General features: G+C 58.5%; 1 non-coding gene and 1 pseudogene across 1 annotated transcript; both read left to right on the top strand.

The window, feature by feature from the left end:
* The first annotated feature begins 1,626 nt into the window (after positions 1–1,626).
* LOC149129141 (5.8S ribosomal RNA) lies at positions 1,627–1,785 on the top strand. The gene has a single exon (XR_016240404.1). It is a non-coding gene; the product is annotated as a 5.8S ribosomal RNA (ribosomal RNA).
* Positions 1,786–2,295: 510 nt separating this feature from the next.
* The window catches only part of LOC149129140 (large subunit ribosomal RNA), a 10,207-nt pseudogene continuing 2,685 nt past the window's right edge, over positions 2,296–9,817 (top strand).

The following is a 9,817-nucleotide window of genomic DNA, read 5'->3' as shown; positions in this document are numbered from 1 at the left end:
TCCGAACCGGTCCGAACCGGTCAGAACCGGTTAGAACCGGTTAGAACCGGTTAGAACCGGTCAGAACCGGTTAGAACCGGTTAGAACCGGTTAGAACCGGTTCTAACCGGTTCTGACCGGTTCGGACCGGTTCGGACCGGTTCGGACCGGTTCGGACCGGTTCTAACCGGTTCTAACCGGTTCTGACCGGTTCGGACCGGTTCGGACCGGTTCTAACCGGTTCTAACCGGTTCTGACCGGCCGGGCCCCCTCGCAATCGTCGGCCCTCTAACAGTGCAGCCTCAGCCGAGCAACGAGCAACGAGCAAGTAGAAGCGGCGGCGTCATCAGCGGTGAACGAAGCCCGCAAATCGTTTCCGCTGTCGTTATGCTTCCTTCTCGTTCTCTCTCTGGCAGCTGCCGACCGCGCAGTTTTCACCCAGCCTGCGTCCGCCCGAATACAGTGCGCTAGGCCGACGGTGCTGCACGCTTTGCGGCTCCACGAACATCAATATCTCTCTCGTCTTCCTTCCTGGCGTCGGCCGGCCAACATCGCCGTCGTCGCCGTCGCCTCCTCCTCGCCTTTCCGGCGCCATCCAGCCGGTTTCGTAAGCCGCGGCCGGGCCCCCTCGCAATCGTCGGCCCTCTAACAGTGCAGCCTCAGCCGAGCAACGAGCAAGTAGAAGCGGCGGCGTCATCAGCGGTGAACGAAGCCCGCAAATCGTTTCCGCTGTCGTTATGCTTCCTTCTCGTTCTCTCTCTGGCAGCTGCCGACCGCGCAGTTTTCACCCAGCCTGCGTCCGCCCGAATACAGTGCGCTAGGCCGACGGTGCTGCACGCTTTGCGGCTCCACGAACATCAATATCTCTCTCGTCTTCCTTCCTGGCGTCGGCCGGCCAACATCGCCGTCGTCGCCGTCGCCTCCTCCTCGCCTTTCCGGCGCCATCCAGCCGGTTTCGTAAGCCGCGGCCGGGCCCCCTCGCAATCGTCGGCCCTCTAACAGTGCAGCCTCAGCCGAGCAACGAGCAACGAGCAAGTAGAAGCGGCGGCGTCATCAGCGGTGAACGAAGCCCGCAAGTCGTTATGCTTCCTTCTCGTTCTCTCTCTGGCAGCTGCCGACCGCGCAGTTTTCACCCAGCCTGCGTCCGCCCGAATACAGTGCGCTAGGCCGACGGTGCTGCACGCTTTGCGGCTCCACGAACATCAATATCTCTCTCGTCTTCCTTCCTGGCGTCGGCCGGCCAATATCGCCGTCGTCGCCGTCGCCTCCTCCTCGCCTTTCCGGCGCCATCCAGCCGGTTTCGTAAGCCGCGGCCGGGCCCCCTCGCAATCGTCGGCCCTCTAACAGTGCAGCCTCAGCCTCAGCCGAGCAACGAGCAAGTAGAAGCGGCGGCGTCATCAGCGGTGAACGAAGCCCGCAAGTCGTTATGCTTCCTTCTCGTTCTCTCTCTGGCAGCTGCCGACCGCGCAGTTTTCACCCAGCCTGCGTCCGCCCGAATACAGTGCGCTAGGCCGACGGTGCTGCACGCTTTGCGGCTCCACGAACATCAATATCTCTCTCGTCTTCCTTCCTTTCCTCGCCTCCGCGTCGGCCAGCATCAGCAGTGCTGGTAGGCGTAGTAGTAGTAGTAGTAGTAGCAAATACCGAAACCCTGGACGGGGGATCACTCGGCTCGTCCGTCGATGAAGAGCGCGGCTATCCGCGTGAACTGATGCGAATTGCAGGACTCAGTGAACATCGACACCTCGAACGCACATTGCGGCCCCGGGATCCCATCGTCCCGGGGCCCCGTCCGGTCGAGAGGCGGTCACGACACGAAAAAGCCGTCCGCCGTTGCAGCAGCAGCAGCAGCAGCGGCGGGGAGTCGGGAGTCGCAGGAAAGGGCGCGCGCCGTGGAAGCGGGCGGGCAGCGTGAACAGCTCGCCTTTCGTTCTCGCTACTGCTTCTGCTTCCGGCACGACTAGCGAGCGCGCGCCGCTCGATCCTCCGTCTCCCGCAATGCCAGACCGTCATCGCTGCGACACCTGCCACGGAGCGGCCGACATGTGCAGTAGCAGCAGGGAACGCACCGTCCGCCGTTCGTGCGCACTCTTCTGCCTGCCGCCCTCGCCGTCGTTGCCTCCTCTTATTACTCCGTGGCGGCCGTTGCCGCCGCCGCCGCCGCCGCCGCAGCCGTCTGCATCTTCGGTCGGTGTTCGCTCTGTGGATCTCGTTTGCGAGCGTTCGTGCAGGCCATCGAAGACGACGACGACGACGACGACGACGACGAATCGAATGCGGTTTGCCGCAGCGACGACTTTTTATTTTTTTCTAAGCTGCCCTCGACTCGGACGAGACTACCCGCCGAACTTAAGCATATCGCTAAGCGGAGGAAAAGAAACCAACCGGGATTCCCTAAGTAACGGCGAGTGAACCGGGAGAAGCCCAACGCCGAATCTCGTCGGCCGCGCCGGTCGTCGAGAGCTGTGGCGCAAGGGTCGTACACGGTCGATCGTTTCGCCCGGCTAGGTTCGGAGTCCCCTCGATCGGGGCTGCCCAGAGCGGGTGCCAGGCCCATTCGGAGCCGGCGGCGATCGGCGGTGTTTCTTTTCGGCCCGAGAGTCGGGTTGCTTGGGAACGCAGCCCAAAGCGGGTGGTAAGCTCCATCCAAGGCTAAATACGGGGACGAGTCCGATAGCCGACAAGTACCGCGAGGGAAAGTTGAAAAGAACTTTGGAGAGAGAGTTCAAGAGACCGTGAAACCGCCCAGGGGTAAACGGGTAGGACCGCTCACCGCGATCGCGAGGGGACTCAGTCCGCTGCCACTTTCACCCCCGCCTCCTAAGGCGCCGTCGTCGCCGACGAACGCGTCGGTGGCGGCCGCTCGTTTCCGCGGGCGGTCGTCTGCCGCCTCGTCGGCGCTCGATTTCCGTGGCGCCGGCATCGGACGCACTTCCCCTCCGATCCGTCGTCGCGACCCGTTCCCGTCGGGCCGGTAGGCGCGCGGCGTCCGCAGGTCGCAGACGAGCGCCTCGGCGTCCGGAACCCGTTCACGCGGGGACCGACCGGCGTCGGGATCCACGCGCTTCTCTCGACCGGGCCCGTCGCTCCACGAAAGCGCAGGCACGGCTAACCGACGGAGACGGGCTAACGCACCTCGCCCTCAGCACTCACGACGCAGCGAGTCGCGAAAGCGACGCGGCCGCCCGCCTGCACCTTCTTCTTCTTCTACTACTTCTTCTACTTGCTCCTCGTCTTTGCGCGTGGTGCTACAGCAGCAGGAGCGGTGGTTGTTGGAGGAGTCGGCGGGATCGCCCGAAAAGCCGCCCGCTGCTGCCGGTCAGCGACGAGCATCGGCAACCTACCCGACCCGTCTTGAAACACGGACCGAGGAGTCCCAGTCGACTGCGAGTCGTTGGAGCCTTTCACTTTGCGAACTCCGACGGCACAGCGAAAGCGAGAACGTGACACGTCGCCGCTCGGGGGAAGGGAGTTGGGCCGCTGTCGCAGCAGCCGCCGCAGTTGCTGCCGCCGTCGTCTAATCTCGTCGGTTGCTGCAGCATCAGCGGTGGTGGTGGCGGCGGCTCGCTTCTTTTTTTGTAACACGCGGCGTTTCGAAGCATCGTTCCCGGGTCGGGCCCGCGCGTTCGCGCTCGAAAGCGCGCGTTCACGCTCCGACTCAGGTGTAGCAGGCGGCCGGGGACCCGAAAGATGGCGATCCACGCCCGGTCGGGACGAAGCCAGAGGAAACTCTGGTGGAAGTCCGAAGCGCCTCTGACGTGCAAATCGATCGTCGGAACCGGGTGTAGGGGCGAAAGACCAATCGAGCCGTCTAGTAGCTGGTTCCCTCCGAAGTTTCCCTCAGGATAGCTGGCGCCAGCAGGAGAACGACACGCAATTCCGTCCGGTAAAGCGAACGACTGGAGGCCCCGGGGACGTTGACGGCCTCGATCTACTCTCGAACTCGGAACGGGCGAAACGGGCCGCGCTACTCCTCTCCCGAACGGAGGCGGCCGTTTACGAATCGTTGGGAATAATGATAATTATTTTGCGCGTTTCTTGCGACGAATGCACGGTGCCAAGTGGGCCACTTTTGGTAAGCAGAACTGGTGATGTGGGATGAACCGAACGTCCGGCTAAGGTGCCCTACGCTTCGCCCATTAGATCCCCGAAAGGGTGTCGGTCGATATAGACAGCAGGACGGTGGCCACGGAAGTCGGAATCCGCTCAGGAGTGTGTAACAACTTACCTGCCGAATCGACCGGCCCCGAAAATGGATGGCGCTGGAGCGAGCGACCGATGCCGGACCGGCCGGGCGACAGGTTGCGCGATCGCCGGCGAGGCGACTTTCCGATGCCCGGTCGAGTAGGAGGGCGCCGCGGCGTGCATGGAAGCCGCGGGCGCGAGCCCGGGTGAAGCCGACCGCGGGTGCAGATCTCGGTGGTAGTAGCAAATATTCGAACGAGACCTTCGAAGACCGAAGTGGAGAAGGGTTCCGTGCCAACGGCGGTCGAGCACGGGTCAGTCGGTCCTAAGAAGCGGGCGAAAGCTTCCACGAAAGGCGCCGGATCCGTCACGAAAGCGGTTGTAGCAAATATAATAGCAGCAGCAGATGCGGCCGGCCTCGCATCGAAAGGGAATCGGGTTAATATTCCCGAACCCGAACTCGGAGAGTGCTCGTCCGGCGGTGGGAACGTGGCGCGCCGCTCTTAGTAGCGCGTTTGTCGTCGAAGCCGGCGGTCGGGCGAAGCAGCGGCAACGCAAGCGAGCCCGGAGACGTTGCCGGGAGCCCCGGGAAGAGTTCTCTCTTCTTCGTAAAGGACCGCGTCCGTGGAATCGGCTCGTCCGGAGATACGGATATGGTACCTGTAGAGCGCCGCGTCTCGGGCGGCGTCCGGTGCGCTCTCGGCGGCCCTGGAAAATCCGGGTCCGTAACGATTCGCAGCTCTCGAGTCGGTCCGTACCCACCATCCGCAGCAGGTCTCCAAGGTGTACAGCCTCTCGTCGATAGCGCCAATGTAGGTAAGGGAAGTCGGCAAAATGGATCCGTACCTTCGGAAGAAGGATTGGCTCCGAGGACCGGGTCGGTCGGGCCGTGTGTGTCGCTGCGCTCCCGCGCGGCGGTTGCTTCGCCGTTCGCTCGGCGTCGCGCTGCTGCAGCGGGCGCCGGAACACGTCTTCACGCGAAGCGGCGGATCGGTACGGGGCTGTAGCGTTGGCGTCGGACTCGGCATCTCGGGCGCCTTTCCGGCCGTCGTTTGCGCCGCCTTCCGTGGCGGCGGGCAACTCGCTTCGTGTCGGTGTGCGGTCGCGCCTTCGGTCAACGGGAGTTGGCGGCTTCTTCGTCGGGTAGGAAAGTCGGTTGGTCGGTCGGTCGGTCGGTCGCGTGCGGCATAGTCGTCAGCACGTCGCGTCCTCGCGGCGGAAAGCGGTGGTTGTCGCCGCGTCGGTCCTCCTCCTCCTCCTCTCGCACGCGCGGCCTTCTCTCGCGTCGGCGTTCCGCACCTCCCGACGCGCGGTCGGGCCGCCGTCGCATGTCGGCGCGCGGCGGTTTCATACGGGGCGCCCGGGGCGTAGTGGGCGCGAACAACACGGCTCCACACCCGAGACGCCGTGGAGCGACACGGCTTTGGGCTCGCCGTCGCGTCGGTGCTCGCGGCCCTCTGTTCCCGCCTTGCGTGGGGTCGTGCGGTCGTTGCACCGCGACGCGCGGCAGGCGTTCGGCCGGCGGCGAACGGTCGACTCGGAACTGGTACGGACCGGGGGAATCCGACTGTCTAATTAAAACAGAGCATCGCGTAGCCGGCCGAGCCGCACAGACGCGATGTGATTTCTGCCCAGTGCTCTGAATGTCAAAGTGAAGAAATTCAACCAAGCGCGGGTAAACGGCGGGAGTAACTATGACTCTCTTTCGTGGGGCCTGTTGGCTGTGATCTGCTGGGACTCAGCGGGCAGACTCACTTACCGTGATACGCTTTAGGGTGAGGTCCGGTTTGTTGGAGCCCGCTGTTTTTTACTCGGTAGATGGATGCACCACCAGGTAGGCCCGGTACGTTATGATCTTCTGGGACTCAGTGGGCAGACTCACTTACTGTGACATACCTTGTGGTTTAGTCCGGTTTGTTGGAGCCCACTGTTTTTTACTCAGTTGATGGATGCACTGCCGGGCTTCACCCTTATGGACACTACCTTGGCGTGGTGAAAGAGCTTACGTCCGTGTGGGGTTGCATGCTGGATAGATCAGGTATCATGCCAGATATATGCCCCCACATTGGACAAACTAAACGTGTCCGTTGTTTCCTCAAAGCGGTGCCATTTTATTGGTGAGGACCATGTAGTGCATGGGTGATCCTGATTAGGGAGGTATAGGCCTCCTTGCTAGGGGTGGTGGACTACCGTTAGTCTGCCGTCTAGTTGTCCCGCGTTATCTATTAATAGATTAACCCGTCTGTGTTGACTGTCGTAGGGTGTAGTGCTATGGAGTTCCCAGCTGGGCGAATAGTCTTTCATTGTCTCGACTTAGATTAGATGGGGGGCCCTCAAATGGGGGGGCCCTTTATGATCTATTGGTGTTTGATTGGTTGGTTCCAAAGTTTGATTGGTCGGGTCCCTCAATAGGGGGGTCCTGTCGCTTAGGATTCGATGATTGTCTTAGCGCCCGGTTGGTAAAGCCTGGCGTGTTGTTGCTCGTGCTGGTATGGATTTAGAAACCTGGTGAAATGTGAAAGCTTGCTACCATGGGGCGGGTAGACAAGCTTGCTACCATGGGGCAAGTGGCCACACCGCCAGGATGTCTGATAAAAAGGACTTGGCTGAAATCTATTGCTAGCATTGGGTGTATGCGTTGCCGGGTTGAACCTTCTGTGGCCTGCATTTCTGTGGCTAGTTGATTAGTCGGAGGGCATTCTGTTCGGCTAGAGTGATGGTGGTCTATCTTCCTGGTAGGGTTTGGCCTTATGCCTCCCGTAAGTATAACTTGATCAGTTTTGCCCGTATACTCATGGTAATTGCCGTACCATAATCATGAATAATAATAATAAGATTGAAAACATACGGCAGCCAGGCGCCGTAAATCTGGTGGCCCGTGGGTCCGGGGCGGGGCCCGCAGGTCAGGCTGAGCATGATAACCAAACAGGCTTGGCCGTACAGCTACCTTCCCCTGTTGTGGATAATGGACCATCTCCGCAGCATGGTATGATTAGTGGTCCTACTGGTAACAACTGGAACGGCGACGGGGGTGTTAATAAGCTCCCGTCGCTGATATATGAAAAAAAAAGAGACGGACTGTTCAGGTTAATTTATCCGACTCATACGCTAGTGGTGAAGGGGACACAGCTTCCTAAAGAACTTGCTCAGGATTCCCTCCATGACATCCACTCTCTTATTTTAGAAGTGGATCGAGAGGTTGAGAATGGGATATTATATCCCACTCCTGCAGGAAGCGAATTTTCGCTCCCTATCCCATGCGGATCATGCTCTATGGCCTGTCCGCTATGTCCTCAGCGTTTTTCTTCTCCCCGTCGCTGGGGAGAACATTTAGAAGGTAGACATGGTATAAAGCCTGTCTACAAATGCAGTAAGTGTGACAGGGAAAGCGGACACCTACATTCGATGAGGTGTCACGCTGGCAAATGTAATGCCCTATCTCGAGCCTCAAGTCCCGTCAGACTCCCGTTTAAGTGTGACCACTGCAGCCGTTCTTTTTTGACGGCTGTAGGCCGATCCCAGCACGAACGTCACAAGCATCCTGTGGCTGCTAATCAGCGCAGGATAGCTGCTCACAAAGCTGAGCTAGCGAAAAAGCGTGCGGATCGGGCAGCCGCTGCCGAGGCAACAGGCCGAAGACGCAGAGGCTGTTGGTCAGATGAGGAAATAGCGGTCCTCGTCAAGAAGGAGGCCGAACTTGTAGAGGCAGGTGTAAGATACATAAACGTAGAGATAGCACGATTCTTGCCGAATAAAACATGTAAACAAGTAGGGTCAAAAAGAGCAGACCTGGCCAAAAGGGCCCGTAAGGGTCATCAAGGGTCGGGTCTGCATGATAATAGTTCCCTGTCGCAAAGAGAGGTGCAATCCTCCCCCCAAGTGGAGTGGAGAGATCGATTCCTTGATGCGGCCAGTCCTGGGCATACCCGCTGGTCAGCAGTTTTCTGCGAGGCCCAATTGGAACTCGTGGAGGACGGGTCAGCGACTGCCTGGGACAATTTTGTTCGAAAAGTTGAGGACTGGCTAGAGCATAATAAATCACGCAGGGAGAACACTACTAGCGTTAGAAGTCAAAGAGGGTTAGTGAACAGTCCTAATTTTAGGAGGCAAGGCAAACGTAGAAGCTTTGCCATAGCACAGAACTTATACAAGACTAAGAAGAAGAGGCTCCTTGCAAGGATATTGGAGGAGGACATAGATCAGGGCTGCCCAATCCCTCTATATTCTATAGAGGAATTTTATGGGCAAAGATTCTCGACACCAGGCCCTGAGGTGGATCTCTCTGACTACCCTTCTTCCTCCATAGTGGATAGTGTTCCTATTTTGAAACCATTTTCGATGGAGGAGATAAAGGTTAGTCGTAGAAAGATGGATGCCACCTCGGCGGCGGGCCCTGATGGTCTCACTGTTGGTGATATTAAAGCAGTGGACCCATCCGTCCTAGCTAATATCTGCAATTGCATGTTGCTGGCCGGGAAGATACCCGACGTCCTGAAGCGAGGTAGATCCGTCCTCGTATCAAAGAGGGCGGATGATCCTTATGATCTTACCAATTGGCGACCATTAACGATATGCTCCGCGGTATATCGACTTTTTAGTAAGATGATCGCCAAACGTATGCTTCAGGTAACTCCCCTTAACCCGATACAAAGAGGGTTTATCCAGGCCGATGGCTGCAGTGAGAATTCATTTCTCCTGCGTCAGCTTGTCGGTCGAGCGATGGGGAGACCAGCACGACTGAGAATACCGCGGCTAGAAGTGGCCTTCATGGATCTCGCCAAGGCCTTCGATACAGTCTCGCACTCTTTAATGTATGCGGGACTACGGAGACTTGGTTTTCACGAGCATGTAATAGTGCTCGTGAAGGGGATCTATGAAAGTAGCACAACTAGATTCTCAGTAGGAGGACAGGTTAGTGAGCCCATTGCGATTCGCCGGGGTGTTAGACAGGGGGACGCGCTCTCGCCGATCCTCTTCAACATTGCCATTGATCCGCTGCTAGATTCATTATCTACCAGCGGGGATTTGCGTGTGGAGGGGATCCGGATGGATGGAATTGCGTACGCAGACGACTTGGCTCTGGTCGCGGCGACGCGTGAGGGTCTCCAGGCGCTAGTTAATAGATGCTTGGGGTTCTTCCGCAAGGTCGGACTTGGGCTTAATGTCGGAAAGTGTGCGTGGTTCTCCATCCGTGGCTTGAGTAAGACCTTCCTAGTCAACGATAGCACCCCGCCGGGTATCGATGGGTTCACTATTAAGTCAGTAGAACCAGGGGAGAAAGTATCATACCTAGGTGTAGATATTCCCACGTGGAATCTTAACTCGAATCGGGAGTTTAATTTCGATTCAGTGGAGCAAGTGTCACTAGATATCGATAGGATTAATAGTGCTCCGCTGAAACCCCGACAGAAATTCCTCTTACTGCAGCAACTGTATCTGCCGAGACTTTTTTATAGTCTTGTGCAGATGCTGCCATCGAGAGGAATTCTCGAGAGGCTTGACACGGCCATCCGCGTGGGAGCTAGGAAAATGTTACATCTCCCTGAAACTACATCCTCTTCTTTCCTTTACTGCAGCCGGCGTGATGGCGGGTTAAGCCTTCACCAAATGGTAAGACTTGTACCAAAATGTGTCATCCGCCGAAATCTTCGCC

The sequence above is a fragment of the Octopus bimaculoides genome, unplaced genomic scaffold (assembly GCF_046866305.1).
Source record: "Octopus bimaculoides isolate indiv1 unplaced genomic scaffold, ASM4686630v1 contig139, whole genome shotgun sequence".
NCBI lineage: Eukaryota > Metazoa > Mollusca > Cephalopoda > Octopoda > Octopodidae > Octopus > Octopus bimaculoides.
This window is presented reverse-complemented; position numbering and strand designations above follow the sequence as displayed.